The sequence below is a fragment of the Channa argus genome, unplaced genomic scaffold (genome assembly GCF_033026475.1).
Source record: "Channa argus isolate prfri unplaced genomic scaffold, Channa argus male v1.0 Contig068, whole genome shotgun sequence".
In the NCBI taxonomy this organism is placed as follows: domain Eukaryota; kingdom Metazoa; phylum Chordata; class Actinopteri; order Anabantiformes; family Channidae; genus Channa; species Channa argus.
In genome coordinates this window covers 157862-176638 of record NW_027125287.1, presented here as the reverse complement: position 1 = coordinate 176638, position 18777 = coordinate 157862, and the positions used below count along the sequence as shown (strand labels likewise).

The 18777-nt window shown below is 45.2% G+C and overlaps 6 non-coding genes across 6 annotated transcripts; all 6 read right to left on the bottom strand.

Annotated features, from left to right (window-relative positions):
* Nucleotides 1-310: 310 nt before the first annotated feature.
* Nucleotides 311-383, bottom strand: trnaf-gaa (transfer RNA phenylalanine (anticodon GAA)). Its single transcript has one exon. It is a non-coding gene; the product is annotated as a tRNA-Phe (tRNA).
* Nucleotides 384-4579: 4196 nt separating this feature from the next.
* Nucleotides 4580-4651, bottom strand: trnad-guc (transfer RNA aspartic acid (anticodon GUC)). Its single transcript has one exon. It is a non-coding gene; the product is annotated as a tRNA-Asp (tRNA).
* Nucleotides 4652-6211: 1560 nt separating this feature from the next.
* trnaf-gaa (transfer RNA phenylalanine (anticodon GAA)) lies at nucleotides 6212-6284 on the bottom strand. The gene has a single exon. It is a non-coding gene; the product is annotated as a tRNA-Phe (tRNA).
* Nucleotides 6285-11540: 5256 nt separating this feature from the next.
* trnad-guc (transfer RNA aspartic acid (anticodon GUC)) lies at nucleotides 11541-11612 on the bottom strand. Its single transcript has one exon. It is a non-coding gene; the product is annotated as a tRNA-Asp (tRNA).
* Nucleotides 11613-14187: 2575 nt separating this feature from the next.
* Nucleotides 14188-14259, bottom strand: trnad-guc (transfer RNA aspartic acid (anticodon GUC)). Its single transcript has one exon. It is a non-coding gene; the product is annotated as a tRNA-Asp (tRNA).
* Nucleotides 14260-15195: 936 nt separating this feature from the next.
* trnaf-gaa (transfer RNA phenylalanine (anticodon GAA)) lies at nucleotides 15196-15268 on the bottom strand. The gene has a single exon. It is a non-coding gene; the product is annotated as a tRNA-Phe (tRNA).
* Nucleotides 15269-18777: the final 3509 nt, after the last annotated feature.

Below are 18777 nucleotides of genomic sequence, written 5' to 3'. Positions count from 1 at the left end.
CTTTTGCCTACGCTCTGAAGTAGCCCGTCAAAGTCGCCGGTATCTGTGGTGTAGCGGTTATCAAGTTCGCCTCACACGTGAAAGGTCCCTAGCCTGAAATCAGGCAGAAACACAATTGTTGTTATTTTAAGATGACATTCACACTCAAGCTGTGTCAGTGGGTTGACTAAGTTCTTACACATGCTTGCTCTGTAAAACAACCTGAAATCACAGAATGGCACACATAGAGACTACCTTCCGAACCGTCTTAAGTACAAAAACAAAAGTTTAGGGGCCCCTTGGCATCGTACGCCAGACAGAGGTGGTGTAATGCCGAAACCCGGGATCGAACCAGGGCCCTTCAGATCTTCAGTCTAACGCTCTCCCAACTGAGCTATTTCGGCACAACAACCGACAACTTCTTCTGGCCATCATTTGCAAATGCAAGCCTTCTCACCTAAGCAAAACACGCATTGCGGGAAATTTCAATTGTCCGGGAGAAAGGCAAAAAGACTCTCCCCATCCAGTAATCGAACCCCGGTCTTCCGCATGACAGGCGGAGATACTGTCCACTATACTAACGAGGACTGGAAACGCACTGCTCGTTTGCAGTCACGCCAGAGTAGTCGCTGGACAAAGGCTGTGTGCCTTTGACTAAGCGGACCATTACTGGCTAAAGTTGGAATGGTCGTCGTTCAATTTCAGTTTTGAGTACCTGTTGAGGAGTCCCTTTCCTGCAATTGCATGCCCTCTTCTTGGTGCACGCGATATGGCAAACAGCATGTGCAAATTGGTCAAAGAAATCGAAAAGGGCAAGCAGCAAGTGCAAATTGGTCAAAGAAATCGAAAAGGGTTATGCGAGACTACAGAAGAAAGTTAAGAACCAATTTCTAAACAGCCTCAGTTTGGACAAAGCCACCACATACTATTAATCGAAATAGAGACTTTCTCCCATGAAAAATAGCTGCACTTGCAGCAGCAGCCCTAGGATGTCAATTACAACAGGCGGAGATACTGTCCACTATACTAACGAGGACTGGAACAGCACTGCCCCCGACCATGCCCCTGGTGTACTTACGCCGTTCTGATGCCATTACTTTTACTCGATCAAGGTTGGACAAAAAAGCATCACTTGTCAAATTACGCCCCTACGTTCTCCGGCAATCTGCATTTGAAAAGGAACGTTACCTACGGGTCTGAATGTGAAAGCCTGCTTTTGCCTGTTAGATCTTTTGCAGTCACTCCAGAGTAGTCGCCAAAAAAAGGCTGTGTCTTTGACAGAGCGGACGATTACTGGCTAAAGTTGCAATGGTCGTTATTCAAATTTGGTTTTGAGTATCTGTTGACTACAATTGTGCACCCTCTTCTTGTTGGACGCGAAATGGCAAACAGCATGTGCAAATTGGTCTAAGAAATCAAAAAGGGTTTTGCGAGACTACAGAAGATTGTTAAGAACCAATTTCTAAACAGCTTTAGTTTCTCCCATGAAAAACAGCTGCACTGAAGCAGCAGCCCTAGGATGTCAATTACCACAGCTTCAATCCCCTCTCCACGCTACACTGGCTTAGCATTGGACCGATCAGCCTCCACATATGAGCATGGTCCCCATTAAGCTGAGAAAGTACCTATTGTGCACTAGGATTTTGGAAAGCCCCTTAGAGTCGACCTTGCACGATAATGTGTCGCTTTGTGGTTAGATGCTACCCTCTGAAAGTAATACCCTACGTGGCTAAATTCTGTAGTGTAGTGGATATCACCTTGGCCTAACATGCATAAAGGTCCCTCGTTCGAAATCAGGCAGAAACCCTTTTGCTAACCATTATCATGTGCACAGTCAGTCTGGGTGGATTGCCTTGTAAAAGGGGTTGTCTCAGCTCTAACAATTAGAAAGGCAACACTTTTGGTTTTAGTACTACAAAGTTCGATAAAGATCCTTTCATCCCAAAACTCCTGAGGAGTTAACTTCCACGACCGTGTTATTCTTCTTGCTGGGAAACTACGCTCTGAAGTAGCTCGTCAAAGTCGCCGATTTCTGTGGTGTAGCGGTTATCAAGTTCGCCTCACAAGTGAAAGGTCCCTGGCCTGAAACCAGGCAGAAACACAATTGTTGTTATTTAAAGATGACATTAACACTCAAGGTGTGTCAGTGGGTTGACTAATGGTCGTCGTCGTTCAATTTCAGTTTTGAGTTACCTGTTGAGGAGTTCCTTTCCTGCAATTGCATGCCCTCTTCTTGGTGCACGCGATATGGCAAACAGCATGTGCAAATTGGTCAAAGAAATCGAAAAGGGTTATGCGAGACTACAGAAGAAAGTTAAGAACCAATTTCTAAACAGCTTCCGTTTGGACAAAGCCACCACATACTATTAATCGAAATAGAGACTTTCTCCAATGAAAAATAGCTGCACTTGCAGCAGCAGCCCTAGGATGTCAATTACAACAGGCGGAGATCCTGTACACTATACTAACGAGGACTGGAACAGCACTGCCCCCGGCCATGCCCCTGGTGTAGTTACGCCGTTCTGATGCCATTACTTTTACTCGCTCAAGGTTGGACAAAAATGAATCAATTGTCAAATTACGCTCCTACGTTCTCCGTCAATCTGCATTTGAAAAGGAACGTTACCTACGGGCCTGAATGTGAAAACCTGCTTTTGCCTGTTAGATCTTTTGCAGTCACTCCAGAGTAGTCGCCGAAAAAAGGCTGTGTCTTTGACAGAGCGGACGATTACTGGCTAAAGTTGCAATGGTCGTTATTCAATTTCAGTTTTGAGTATCTGTTGACTACAATTGCGCGCCCTCTTCTTGTTGGACGCGATATGGCAAACAGCATGTGCAAATTGGTCAAAGAAATCAAAAAGGGTTTTGCGAGACTACAGAAGATTGTTAAGAACCAATTTCTAAACAGCCTTTGTTTCTCCCATGAAAAACAGCTGCACTGAAGAAGCAGCCCTAGGATGTCAATTACCACAGCTTCAATCCCCTCTCCACACTACACTGGCTTAGCATTGGACCGATCAGCCTCCACATATGAGCATGGTCCCCATTAAGCTGAGAAAGTACCTATTGTGCACTAGGATTTTGGAAAGCCCCTTAGAGTCGACCTTGCACGATAATGTGTCGCTTTGTGGTTAGATGCTACCCTCTGAAAGTAATACCCTACGTGGCTAAATTCTGTAGTGCAGTGGATATCACCTTAGCCTAACATGCATAAAGGTCCCTCGTTCGAAATCAGGCAGAAACCCTTTTGCTATCCATTATCATGTGCCCAGTCAGTCTGGGTGGATTGCCTTGTAAAAGGGGTTGTCTCAGCTCTAACAATTAGAAAGGCAACACTTTTGGTTTTAGTACTACAAAGTTCGATAAAGATCCTTTCATCCCAAAACTCCTGAAGAGTAAACTTCCACGACCGTGGTATTCTTCTTGCTGGGAAGCTACGCTCTGAAGTAGCTCGTCAAAGTCGCCGATTTCTGTGGTGTAGCGGTTATCAAGTTCGCCTCACACGTGAAAGGTCCCTGGCCTGAAACCAGGCAGAAACACAATTGTTGTTATTTAAAGATGACATTAACACTCAAGCTGTGTCAGTGGGTTGACTAAGTTCTTACACATGCTTGCAATGGTCGTCGTTCAATTTCAGTTTTGAGTTACCTGTTGAGGAGTTCCTTTCCTGCAATTGCATGCCCTCTTCTTGGTGCACGCGATATGGCAAACAGCATGTGCAAATTGGTCAAAGAAATCGAAAAGGGTTATGCGAGACCACAGAAGATAGTTAAGAACCAATTTCTAAACAGCCTCAGTTTGGACAAAGCCACCACATACTATTAATCGAAATAGAGACTTTCTCCAATGAAAAATAGCTGCATTTGCAGCAGCAGCCCTAGGATGTCAATTACAACAGGCGGAGATCCTGTACACTATACTAACGAGGACTGGAACAGCACTGGCCCCGGCCATGCCCCTGGTGTAGTTACGCTGTTCTGATGCCATTACTTTTAATCGCTCAAGGTTGGACAAAAATGCATCACTTGTCAAATTACGCCCCTACGTTCTCCGGCAATCTGCATTTGAAAAGGAACGTTACTTACGGGCCTGAATGTGAAAGCCTGCTTTTGCCTACGCTCTGAAGTAGCTCGTCAAAGTCGCCGGTATCTGTGGTGTAGCGGTTATCAAGTTCGCCTCACACGTGAAAGGTCCCTGGCCTGAAATCAGGCAGAAACACAATTGTTGTTATTTTAAGATGACATTTACACTCAAGCTGTGTCAGTGGGTTGACTAAGTTCTTACACATGCTTGCTCCGTAAAACAACCTGAAATCACAGAATGGCACACATTGAGACTACCTTCCGAACCGTCTTAAGTACAAAAACAAAAGGTTAGGGGACTCTTGGCATCGTACGCAAGACAGAGGTGGTGTAATGCCAAAACCCAGGATCGAACCAGGGACCTTTAAATCTTCAGTCTAACGCTCTCCCAACTGAGCTATTTAGGCACAACAACCGATGACTTCTTCTGGCCATCATTTGCAAATGCAAGCCTCCTCAACCAAGCCAAAGACGTATTGCGGGAAATTTCAACTGTCCGGGACAAAGGCAAAAAGACTCTCCCCGTCGGGGAATCGAACCCCGGTCTTCCACGTGACAGGCGGAGATACTGTCCACTATACTAACGAGGACTGGAAAAGCACTGCTCGTTTGCAGTCTCGGCAGAGTAGTCGCTGGACAAAGGGTGTGTGCCTTTGACTGAGCGGACCATTACTGGCTAAAGTTGCAATGGTCAGCGTTCAATTTCAGTTTTGAGTACCTGTTGAGGAGTTCCTTTCCATCAATTGCATGCCCTCTTCTTGGTGCACGCGATATGGCAAACAGCATGTGCAAATTGGTCAAAGAAATCGAAAAGGGCAAGCAGCAAGTGCAAATTGGTCAAAGAAATCGAAAAGGGTTATGCGAGACTACAGAAGAAAGTTAAGAACCAATTTCTAAACAGACTCAGTTTGGACAAAGCCACCACATACTATTAATCGAAATAGAGACTTTCTCCCATGAAAAATAGCTGCACTTGCAGCAGCAGCCCTAGGATGTCAATTACAACAGGCGGAGATACTGTCCACTATACTAACGAGGACTGGAACAGCACTGCCCCCGACCATGCCCCTGGTGTAGTTACGCCGTTCTGATGCCATTACTTTTACTCGCTCAAGGTTGGACAAAAAAGCATCACTTGTCAAATTACGCCCCTACGTTCTCCGGCAATCTGCATTTGAAAGGGAACGTTACCTACGGGCCTGAATGTGAAAGCCTGCTTTTGCCTGTTAGATCTTTTGCAGTCACTCCAGAGTAGTCGCCGAAAAAAGGCTGTGTCTTTGACAGAGCGGACGATTACTGGCTAAAGTTGCAATGGTCGTTATTCAATTTCAGTTTTGAGTACCTGTTGAGGAGTTCCTTTCCTGCAATTGGATGCCCTATTCTTGGTGCACGCAATATGGCAAACAGCATGTGCAAATTGGTCAAAGAAATCGAAAAGGGCAAGCAGCAAGTGCAAATTGGTCAAAGAAATCGAAAAGGGTTATGCGAGATTACAGAAGAAAGTTAAGAACCAATTTCTAAACAGCCTCAGCTTGGACAAAGCCACAACATACTATTAATTGAAATAGAGACTTTCTCCCATGAAAAATAGCTGCACTTGCAGCAGCAGCCCTAGGATGTCCATTACAACAGGCGGAGATACTGTCCACTATACTAATGAGGACTGGAACAGCACTGGCCCCGGCCATGCCCCTGGTGTAGTTACGCCGTTCTGATGCCATTAGTTTTACTCGCACAAGGTTGGATAAAAATGCATCACTTGTCAAATTACGCCCCTACGTTCTCCGGCAATCTGCATTTGAAAAGGAACGTTACCTAGGGGCCTGAATGTGAAAGCCTGCTTTTGTCTACGCTCTGAAGTAGCCCGTCAAAGTCGCCGGTATCTGTGGTGTAGCGGTTATCAAGTTCGCCTCACACGTGAAAGGTCCCTAGCCTGAAATCAGGCAGAAACACAATTGTTGTTATTTTAAGATGACATTCACACTCAAGCTGTGTCAGTGGGTTGACTAAGTTTTTACACATGCTTGCTCCGTAAAACAACCTGAAATCACAGAATGGCACACATAGAGACTACCTTCCGAACCGTCTTAAGTACAAAAACAAAAGTTTAGGGGCCTCTTGGCATCGTAAGCCGGACAGAGGTGGTGTAATGCCGAAACCCGGGATCGAACCAGGGACCTTCAGATCTTCAGTCTAACGCTCTCCCAATTGAGCTATTTCGGCACAACAACCGATGACTTCTTCTGGCCATCATTTGCAAATGCAAGCCTCCTCAACCAAGCAAAAGACGTATTGCGGGAAATTTCAACTGTCCGGGACAAAGGCAAAAAGACTCTCCCCGTCGGGGAATCGAACCCTGGTCTTCCGCGTGACAGGCGGAGATACTGTCCACTATACTAACGAGGACTGGAAAAGCACTGCTCGTTTGCAGTCTCGCCAGAGTAGTCGCTGGACAAAGGCTGTGTGCCTTTGACTGAGCGGACCATTACTGGCTAAAGTTGCAATGGTCGTCGTTCAACCTGTTGAGGAGTTCCTTTCCTGCAATTGCATGCCCTCTTCTTGGTGCACGCGATATGGCAAACAGCATGTGCAAATTGGTCAAAGAAATCGAAAAGGGCAAGCAGCAAGTGCAAATTGGTCAAAGAAATCGAAAAGGGTTATGCGAGACTACAGAAGAAAGTTAAGAACCAATTTCTAAACAGCCTCACTTTGGACAAAGCCACCACATACTATTAATCGAAATAGAGACTTTCTCCCATGAAAAATAGCTGCACTTGCAGCAGCAGCCCTAGGATGTCAATTACAACAGGCGGAGATACTGTCCACTATACTAACGAGGACTGGAACAGCACTGCCCCCGGCCATGCCCCTGGTGTAGTTACGCCGTTCTGATGCCATTACTTTTACTCGCTCAAGGTTGGACAAAAATAAATCAATTGTCAAATTACGCTCCTACGTTCTCCGTAAATCTGCATTTGAAAAGGAACGTTACCTGCGGGCCTGAATGTGAAAACCTGCTTTTGCCTGTTAGATCTTTTGCAGTCACTCCAGAGTAGTCGCCGAAAAAAGGCTGTGTCTTTGACAGAGCGGACGATTACTGGCTAAAGTTGCAGTGGTCGTTATTCAATTTCAGTTTTGAGTATCTGTTGACTACAATTGCGCGCCCTCTTCTTGTTGGACGCGATATGGCAAACAGCATGTGCAAATTGGTCAAAGAAATCAAAAAGGGTTTTGCGAGACTACAGAAGATTGTTAAGAACCAATTTCTAAACAGCCTTTGTTTCTCCCATGAAAAACAGCTGCACTGAAGAAGCAGCCCTAGGATGTCAATTACCACAGCTTCAATCCCCTCTCCACGCTACACTGGCTTAGCATTGGACCGATCAGCCTCCACATATGAGCATGGTCCCCATTAAGCTGAGAAAGTACCTATTGTGCACTAGGATTTTGGAAAGCCCCTTAGAGTCGACCTTGCACGATAATGTGTCGCTTTGTGGTTAGATGCTACCCTCTGAAAGTAATGCCCTACGTGGCTAAATTCTGTAGTGTAGTGGATATCACCTTGGCCTAACATGCATAAAGGTCCTTCGTTCGAAATCAGGCAGAAACCCTTTTGCTATCCATTATCATGTGCACAGTCAGTCTGGGTGGATTGCCTTGTAAAAGGGGTTGTCTCAGCTCTAACAATTAGAAAGGCAATTCTTTTGGTTTTAGTACTACAAAGTTCGATAAAGATCCTTTCATCCCAAAACCCCTGAGGAGTAAACTTCCACGACCGTGGTATTCTTCTTGCTGGGAAGCTACGCTCTGAAGTAGCTCGTCAAAGTCGCCGATTTCTGTGGTGTAGCGGTTATCAAGTTCGCCTCACACGTGAAAGGTCCCTGGCCTGAAACCAGGCAGAAACACAATTGTTGTTATTTAAAGATGACATTCACACTCAAGCTGTGTCAGGGGGTTGACTAAGTTCTTACACATGCTTGCAATGGTCGTCGTTCAATTTCAGTTTTGAGTTACCTGTTGAGGAGTTCCTTTCCTGCAATTGCATGCCCTCTTCTTGGTGCACGCGATATGGCAAACAGCATGTGCAAATTGGTCAAAGAAATCGAAAAGGGCAAGCAGCAAGTGCAAATTGGTCAAAGAAATCGAAAAGGGTTATGCGAGACTACAGAAGAAAGTTAAGAACCAATTTCTAAACAGCCTCAGTTTGGACAAAGCCACCACATACTATCAATCTGCATTTGAAAAGGAACGTTACCTACGGGCCTGAATATGAAAGCCTGCTTTTGCCTGTTAGATCTTTTGCAGTCACTCCAGAGTAGTCGCCGAAAAAAGGCTGTGTCTTTGACAGAGTGGACGATTACTGGCTAAAGTTGCAATGGTCGTTATTCAATTTCAGTTTTGAGTATCTGTTGACTACAATTGCGCGCCCTCTTCTTGTTGGACGCGATATGGCAAACAGCATGTGCAAATTGGTCAAAGAAATCAAAAAGGGTTTTGCGAGACTACAGAAGATTGTTAAGAACCAATTTCTAAACAGCCTTTGTTTCTCCCATGAAAAACAGCTGCACTGAAGAAGCAGCCCTAGGATGTCAATTACCACAGCTTCAATCCCCTCTCCACGCTACACTGGCTTAGCATTGGACCGATCAGCCTCCACATATGAGCATGGTCCCCATTAAGCTGAGAAAGTACCTATTGTACACTAGGATTTTGGAAAGCCCCTTAGAGTCGACCTTGCACGATAATGTGTCGCTTTGTGGTTAGATGCTACCCTCTGAAAGTAATACCCTACGTGGCTAAATTCTGTAGTGTAGTGGATATCACCTTGGCCTAACATGCATAAAGGTCCCTCGTTCGAAATCAGGCAGAAACCCTTTTGCTATCCATTATCCTGTGCACAGTCAGTCTGGGTGGATTGCCTTGTAAAAGGGGTTGTCTCAGCTCTAACAATTAGAAAGGCAACACTTTTGGTTTTAGTACTACAAAGTTCGATAAAGATCCTTTCATCCCAAAACCCCTGAGGAGTAAACTTCCACGACCGTGGTTTTCTTCTTGCTGGGAAGCTACGCTCTGAAGTAGCTCGTCAAAGTCGCCGATTTCTGTGGTGTAGCGGTTATCAAGTTCGCCTCACACGTGAAAGGTCCCTGGCCTGAAACCAGGCAGAAACACAATTGTTGTTATTTAAAGATGACATTCACACTCAAGCTGTGTCAGAGGGTTGACTAAGTTCTTACACATGCTTGCAATGGTCGTCGTTCAATTTCAGTTTTAAGTTACCTGTTGAGGAGTTCCTTTCCTGCAATTGCATGCCCTCTTCTTGGTGCACGCGATATGGCAAACAGCATGTGCAAATTGGTCAAAGAAATCGAAAAGGGCAAGCAGCAAGTGCAAATTGGTCAAAGAAATCGAAAAGGGTTATGCGAGACTACAGAAGAAAGTTAAGAACCAATTTCTAAACAGCCTCAGTTTGGACAAAGCCACCACATACTATCAATCTGCATTTGAAAAGGAACGTTACCTACGGGCCTGAATATGAAAGCCTGCTTTTGCCTGTTAGATCTTTTGCAGTCACTCCAGAGTAGTCGCCGAAAAAAGGCTGTGTCTTTGACAGAGTGGACGATTACTGGCTAAAGTTGCAATGGTCGTTATTCAATTTCAGTTTTGAGTATCTGTTGACTACAATTTCACGCCCTCTTCTTGTTGGACGCGATATGGCAAACAGCATGTGCAAATTGGTCAAAGAAATCAAAAAGGGTTTTGCGAGACTACAGAAGATTGTTAAGAACCAATTTCTAAACAGCCTTTGTTTCTCCCATGAAAAACAACTGCACTGAAGAAGCAGCCCTAGGATGTCAATCAATTACCACAGCTTCAATCCCCTCTCCACGCTACACTGGCTTAGCATTGGACCGATCAGCCTCCACATATGAGCATGGTCCCCATTAAGCTGAGAAAGTACCTATTGTACACTAGGATTTTGGAAAGCCCCTTAGAGTCGACCTTGCACGATAATGTGTCGCTTTGTGGTTAGATGCTACCCTCTGAAAGTAATACCCTACGTGGCTAAATTCTGTAGTGTAGTGGATATCACCTTGGCCTAACATGCATAAAGGTCCCTCGTTCGAAATCAGGCAGAAACCCTTTTGCTATCCATTATCATGTGCACAGTCAGTCTGGGTGGATTGCCTTGTAAAAGGGGTTGTCTCAGCTCTAACAATTAGAAAAGCAACACTTTTGGTTTTAGTACTACAAAGTTCGATAAAGATCCTTTCATCCCAAAACCCCTGAGGAGTAAACTTCCACGACCGTGGTATTCTTCTTGCTGGGAAGCTACGCTCTGAAGTAGCTCGTCAAAGTCGCCGATTTCTGCGGTGTAGCGGTTATCAAGTTCGCCTCACACGTGAAAGGTCCCTGGCCTGAAACCTGGCAGAAACACAATTGTTGTTATTTAAAGATGACATTAACACTCAAGGTGTGTCAGTGGGTTGACTAATGGTCGTCGTCGTTCAATTTCAGTTTTGAGTTACCTGTTGAGGAGTTCCTTTCCTGCAATTGCATGCCCTCTTCTTGGTGCACGCGATATGGCAAACAGCATGTGCAAATTGGTCAAAGAAATCGAAAAGGGTTATGCGAGACTACAGAAGAAAGTTAAGAACCAATTTCTAAACAGCTTCCGTTTGGACAAAGCCACCACATACTATTAATCGAAATAGAGACTTTCTCCAATGAAAAATAGCTGCACTTGCAGCAGCAGCCCTAGGATGTCAATTACAACAGGCGGAGATCCTGTACACTATACTAACGAGGACTGGAACAGCACTGGCCCCGGCCATGCCCCTGGTGTAGTTACGCTGTTCTGATGCCATTACTTTTAATCGCTCAAGGTTGGACAAAAATGCATCACTTGTCAAATTACGCCCCTACGTTCTCCGGCAATCTGCATTTGAAAAGGAACGTTACCTACGGGCCTGAATGTGAAAGCCTGCTTTTGCCTACGCTCTGAAGTAGCTCGTCAAAGTCGCCGGTATCTGTGGTGTAGCGGTTATCAAGTTCGCCTCACACGTGAAAGGTCCCTGGCCTGAAATCAGGCAGAAACACAATTGTTGTTATTTTAAAATGACATTTACACTCAAGCTGTGTCAGTGGGTTGACTAAGTTCTTACACATGCTTGCTCCGTAAAACAACCTGAAATCACAGAATGGCACACATAGAGACTACCTTCCAAACCGTCTTAAGTACAAAAACAAAAGGTAAGGGGACTCTTGGCATCGTACGCAAGACAGAGGTGGTGTAATGCCAAAAGCCGGGATCAAACCAGGGACCTTTAAATCTTCAGTCTAACGCTCTCCCAACTGAGCTATTTTGGCACAACACCCGATGACTTCTTCTGGCCATCATTTGGAAATGCAAGCCTCCTCAACCAAGCCGAAGACGTATTGCGGGAAATTTCAACTGTCCGGGACAAAGGCAAAAAGACTCTCCCCGTCGGGGAATCGAACCCCGGTCTTCCGCGTGACAGGCGGAGATACTGTCCACTATACTAACGAGGACTGGAAAAGCACTGCTCGTTTGCAGTCACGCCAGAGTAGTCGCTGGACAAAGGCTGTGTGCCTTTGACTGAGCGCACCATTACTGGCTAAAGTTGCAATGGTCGTCGTTCAATTTCAGTTTTCAGTTACCTGTTGAGGAGTTCCTTTCCTGCAATTGCATGCCCTCTTTTTGGTGCACGCGATATGGCAAACAGCATGTGCAAATTGGTTAAAGAAATCGAAAAACGCAAGCAGCAAGTGCAAATTGGTCAAAGAAATCGAAAAGGGTTATGTGAGACTACAGAAGAAAGTTAAGAACCAATTTCTAAACAGCCTCACTTTGGACAAAGCCACCACATACTATTAATTGAAATAGAGACTTTCTCCCATGAAAAATAGCTGCACTTGCAGCAGCAGCCCTAGGATGTCAATTACAACAGGCGGAGATACTGTCCACTATACTAATGAAGACTGGAACAGCACTGCCCCCGGCCATGCCCCTGGTGTAGTTACGCCGTTCTGATGCCATTACTTTTACTCGCTCAAGGTTGGACAAAAAAGCATCACTTGTCAAATTACGCCCCTACGTTCTCCGGCAATCTGCATTTGAAAAGGAACGTTACCTACGGGCCTGAATGTGAAAACCTGCTTTTGCCTGTTAGATCTTTTGCAGTCACTCCAGAGTAGTCGCCGAAAAAAGGCTGTGTTTTTGACAGAACGGACGATTACTGGCTAAAGTTGCAATGGTCGTTATTCAATTTCAGTTTTGAGTATCTGTTGACTACAATTGCGCGCCCTCTTTTTGTTGGACGCGATATGGCAAACAGCATGTGCAAATTGGTCAAAGAAATCAAAAAGGGTTTTGCGAGACTACAGAAGATTGTTAAGAACCAATTTCTAAACAGCCTTTGTTTCTCCCATGAAAAACAGCTGCACTGAAGCAGCAGCCCTAGGATGTCAATTACCACAGCTTCAATCCCCTCTCCACGCTACACTGGCTTAGCATTGGACCGATCAGCCTCCACATATGAGCATGGTCCCCATTAAGCTGAGAAAGTACCTATTGTGCACTAGGATTTTGGAAAGCCCCTTAGAGTCGACCTTGCACGATAATGTGTCGCTTTGTGGTTAGATGCTACCCTCTGAAAGTAATGCCCTACGTGGCTAAATTCTGTAGTGTAGTGGATATCACCTTGGCCTAACATGCATAAAGGTCCCTCGTTCGAAATCAGGCAGAAACCCTTTTGCTATCCATTATCATGTGCACAGTCAGTCTGGGTGGATTGCCTTGTAAAAGGGGTTGTCTCAGCTCTAACAATTAGAAAGGCAACACTTTTGGTTTTAGTACTACAAAGTTCGATAAAGATCCTTTCATCCCAAAACCCCTGAGGAGTAAACTTCCACGACCGTGGTATTCTTCTTGCTGGGAAGCTACGCTCTGAAGTAGCTCGTCAAAGTCGCCGATTTCTGTGGTGTAGCGGTTATCAAGTTCGCCTCACACGTGAAAGGTCCCTGGCCTGAAACCAGGCAGAAACACAATTGTTGTTATTTTAAGATGACATTCACACTCAAGCTGTGTCAGTGGGTTGACTAAGTTCTTACACATGCTTGCAATGGTCGTCGTTCAATTTCAGTTTTGAGTTACCTGTTGAGGAGTTCCTTTTCTGCAATTGCATGCCCTCTTCTTGGTGCACGCGATATGGCAAACAGCATGTGCAAATTGGTCAAAGAAATTGAAAAGGGTTATGCGAGACTACAGAAGAAAGTTATAAACCAATTTCTAAACAGCCTCAGTTTGGACAAAGCCACCACATACTATTAATCGAAATAGAGACTTTCTCCAATGAAAAATAGCTGCACTTGCAGCAGCAGCCCTAGGATGTCAATTACAACAGGCGGAGATCCTGTCCGCTATACTAACGAGGACTGGAACAGCACTGGCCCCGGCCATGCCCCTGGTGTAGTTACGCCGTTCTGATGCCATTAGTTTTACTCGCACAAGGTTGGATAAAAATGCATCACTTGTCAAATTACGCCCCTACGTTCTCCGGCAATCTGCATTTGAAAAGGAACGTTACCTACGGGCGTGAATGTGAAAGCCTGCTTTTGCCTACGCTCTGAAGTATCCCGTCAAAGTCGCCGGTATCTGTGGTGTAGCGGTTATCAAGTTCGCCTCACACGTGAAAGGTCCCTAGCCTGAAATCAGGCAGAAACACAATTGTTGTTATTTTAAGATGACATTCACACTCAAGCTGTGTCAGTGGGTTGACTAAGTTCTTACACATGCTTGCTCCGTAAAACAACCTGAAATCACAGAATGGCACACATAGAGACTACCTTCCGAACCGTCTTAAGTACAAAAACAAAAGTTTAGGGGCCTCTTGGCATCGTACGCAAGACAGAGGTGGTGTAATGCGAAACCCGGGATCGAACCAGGGACTTTTAGACCTTCAGTCTAACACTCTCCCAACTGAGCTATTTAGGCACAACAACTGATGACTTCTTCTGGCCATCATTTGCAAATGCAAGCCTCCTCAACCAAGCCAAAGACGTATTGCGGGAAATTTCAACTGTCCGGGACAAAGGCAAAAAGACTCTCCCCGTCGGGGAATCGAACCCCGGTCTTCCACGTGACAGGCGGAGATACTGTCCACTATACTAACGAGGACTGGAAAAGCACTGCTCGTTTGCAGTCTCGGCAGAGTAGTCGCTGGACAAAGGGTGTGTGCCTTTGACTGAGCGGACCATTACTGGCTAAAGTTGCAATGGTCGTTATTCAATTTCAGTTTTGAGTACCTGTTGAGGAGTTCCTTTCCTGCAATTGGATGCCCTATTCTTGGTGCACGCAATATGGCAAACAGCATGTGCAAATTGGTCAAAGAAATCGAAAAGGGCAAGCAGCAAGTGCAAATTGGTCAAAGAAATCGAAAAGGGTTATGCGAGATTACAGAAGAAAGTTAAGAACCAATTTCTAAACAGCCTCAGCTTGGACAAAGCCACAACATACTATTAATTGAAATAGAGACTTTCTCCCATGAAAAATAGCTGCACTTGCAGCAGCAGCCCTAGGATGTCCATTACAACAGGCGGAGATACTGTCCACTATACTAATGAGGACTGGAACAGCACTGGCCCCGGCCATGCCCCTGGTGTAGTTACGCCGTTCTGATGCCATTAGTTTTACTCGCACAAGGTTGGATAAAAATGCATCACTTGTCAAATTACGCCCCTACGTTCTCCGGCAATCTGCATTTGAAAAGGAACGTTACCTACGGGCCTGAATGTGAAAGCCTGCTTTTGCCTACGCTCTGAAGTAGCCCGTCAAAGTCGCCGGTATCTGTGGTGTAGCGGTTATCAAGTTCGCCTCACACGTGAAAGGTCCCTAGCCTGAAATCAGGCAGAAACACAATTGTTGTTATTTTAAGATGACATTCACACTCAAGCTGTGTCAGTGGGTTGACTAAGTTCTTACACATGCTTGCTCCGTAAAACAACCTGAAATCACAGAATGGCACACATAGAGACTACCTTCCGAACCGTCTTAAGTACAAAAACAAAAGTTTAGGGGCCTCTTGGCATCGTAAGCCGGACAGAGGTGGTGTAATGCCGAAACCCGGGATCGAACCAGGGACCTTCAGATCTTCAGTCTAACGCTCTCCCAATTGAGCTATTTCGGCACAACAACCGATGACTTCTTCTGGCCATCATTTGCAAATGCAAGCCTCCTCAACCAAGCCAAAGACGTATTGCGGGAAATTTCAACTGTCCGGGACAAAGGCAAAAAGACTCTCCCCGTCGGGGAATCGAACCCTGGTCTTCCGCGTGACAGGCGGAGATACTGTCCACTATACTAACGAGGACTGGAAAAGCACTGCTCGTTTGCAGTCTCGCCAGAGTAGTCGCTGGACAAAGGCTGTGTGCCTTTGACTGAGCGGACCATTACTGGCTAAAGTTGCAATGGTCGTCGTTCAACCTGTTGAGGAGTTCCTTTCCTGCAATTGCATGCCCTCTTCTTGGTGCACGCGATATGGCAAACAGCATGTGCAAATTGGTCAAAGAAATCGAAAAGGGCAAGCAGCAAGTGCAAATTGGTCAAAGAAATCGAAAAGGGTTATGCGAGACTACAGAAGAAAGTTAAGAACCAATTTCTAAACAGCCTCAGTTTGGACAAAGCCACCACATACTATCAATCTGCATTTGAAAAGGAACGTTACCTACGGGCCTGAATATGAAAGCCTGCTTTTGCCTGTTAGATCTTTTGCAGTCACTCCAGAGTAGTCGCCGAAAAAAGGCTGTGTCTTTGACAGAGTGGACGATTACTGGCTAAAGTTGCAATGGTCGTTATTCAATTTCAGTTTTGAGTATCTGTTGACTACAATTGCGCGCCCTCTTCTTGTTGGACGCGATATGGCAAACAGCATGTGCAAATTGGTCAAAGAAATCAAAAAGGGTTTTGCGAGACTACAGAAGATTGTTAAGAACCAATTTCTAAACAGCCTTTGTTTCTCCCATGAAAAACAGCTGCACTGAAGAAGCAGCCCTAGGATGTCAATTACCACAGCTTCAATCCCCTCTCCACGCTACACTGGCTTAGCATTGGACCGATCAGCCTCCACATATGAGCATGGTCCCCATTAAGCTGAGAAAGTACCTATTGTACACTAGGATTTTGGAAAGCCCCTTAGAGTCGACCTTGCACGATAATGTGTCGCTTTGTGGTTAGATGCTACCCTCTGAAAGTAATACCCTACGTGGCTAAATTCTGTAGTGTAGTGGATATCACCTTGGCCTAACATGCATAAAGGTCCCTCGTTCGAAATCAGGCAGAAACCCTTTTGCTATCCATTATCCTGTGCACAGTCAGTCTGGGTGGATTGCCTTGTAAAAGGGGTTGTCTCAGCTCTAACAATTAGAAAGGCAACACTTTTGGTTTTAGTACTACAAAGTTCGATAAAGATCCTTTCATCCCAAAACCCCTGAGGAGTAAACTTCCACGACCGTGGTATTCTTCTTGCTGGGAAGCTACGCTCTGAAGTAGCTCGTCAAAGTCGCCGATTTCTGTGGTGTAGCGGTTATCAAGTTCGCCTCACACGTGAAAGGTCCCTGGCCTGAAACCAGGCAGAAACACAATTGTTGTTATTTAAAGATGACATTCACACTCAAGCTGTGTCAGAGGGTTGACTAAGTTCTTACACATGCTTGCAATGGTCGTCGTTCAATTTCAGTTTTGAGTTACCTGTTGAGGAGTTCCTTTCCTGCAATTGCATGCCCTCTTCTTGGTGCACGCGATATGGCAAACAGCATGTGCAAATTGGTCAAAGAAATCGAAAAGGGCAAGCAGCAAGTGCAAATTGGTCAAAGAAATCGAAAAGGGTTATGCGAGACTACAGAAGAAAGTTAAGAACCAATTTCTAAACAGCCTCAGTTTGGACAAAGCCACCACATACTATCAATCTGCATTTGAAAAGGAACGTTACCTACGGGCCTGAATATGAAAGCCTGCTTTTGCCTGTTAGATCTTTTGCAGTCACTCCAGAGTAGTCGCCGAAAAAAGGCTGTGTCTTTGACAGAGTGGACGATTACTGGCTAAAGTTGCAATGGTCGTTATTCAATTTCAGTTTTGAGTATCTGTTGACTACAATTGCGCGCCCTCTTCTTGTTGGACGCGATATGGCAAACAGCATGTGCAAATTGGTCAAAGAAATCAAAAAGGGTTTTGCGAGACTACAGAAGATTGTTAAGAACCAATTTCTAAACAGCCTTTGTTTCTCCCATGAAAAACAGCTGCACTGAAGAAGCAGCCCTAGGATGTCAATTACCACAGCTTCAATCCCCTCTCCACGCTACACTGGCTTAGCATTGGACCGATCAGCCTCCACATATGAGCATGGTCCCCATTAAGCTGAGAAAGTACCTATTGTACACTAGGATTTTGGAAAGCCCCTTAGAGTCGACCTTGCACGATAATGTGTCGCTTTGTGGTTAGATGCTACCCTCTGAAAGTAATACCCTACGTGGCTAAATTCTGTAGTGTAGTGGATATCACCTTGGCCTAACATGCATAAAGGTCCCTCGTTCGAAATCAGGCAGAAACCCTTTTGCTATCCATTATCCTGTGCACAGTCAGTCTGGGTGGATTGCCTTGTAAAAGGGGTTGTCTCAGCTCTTACAATTAGAAAGGCAACACTTTTGGTTTTAGTACTACAAAGTTCGATAAAGATCCTTTCATCCCAAAACCCCTGAGGAGTAAACTTCCACGACCGTGGTATTCTTCTTGCTGGGAAGCTACGCTCTGAAGTAGCTCGTCAAAGTCGCCGATTTCTGTGGTGTAGCGGTTATCAAGTTCGCCTCACACGTGAAAGGTCCCTGGCCTGAAACCAGGCAGAAACACAATTGTTGTTATTTAAAGATGACATTCACACTCAAGCTGTGTCAGAGGGTTGACTAAGTTCTTACACATGCTTGCAATGGTCGTCGTTCAATTTCAGTTTTGAGTTACCTGTTGAGGAGTTCCTTTCCTGCAATTGCATGCCCTCTTCTTGGTGCACGCGATATGGCAAACAGCATGTGCAAATTGGTCAAAGAAATCGAAAAGGGCAAGCAGCAAGTGCAAATTGGTCAAAGAAATCGAAAAGGGTTATGCGAGACTACAGAAGAAAGTTAAGAACCAATTTCTAAACAGCCTCAGTTTGGACAAAGCCACCACATACTATCAATCTGCATTTGAAAAGGAACGTTACCTACGGGCCTGAATATGAAAGCCTGCTTTTGCCTGTTAGATCTTTTGCAGTCACTCCAGAGTAGTCGCCGAAAAAAGGCTGTGTCTTTGACAGAGTGGACGATTACTGGCTAAAGTTGCAATGGTCGTTATTCAATTTCAGTTTTGAGTATCTGTTGACTACAATTTCACGCCCTCTTCTTGTTGGGCGCGATATGGCAAACAGCATGTGCAAATTGGTCAAAGAAATCAAAAAGGGTTTTGCGAGACTACAGAAGATTGTTAAGAACCAATTTCTAAACAGCCTTTGTTTCTCCCATGAAAAACAGCTGCACTGAAGAAGCAGCCCTAGGATGTCAATCAATTACCACAGCTTCAATCCCCTCTCCACGCTACACTGGCTTAGCATTGGACCGATCAGCCTCCACATATGAGCATGGTCCCCATTAAGCTGAGAAAGTACCTATT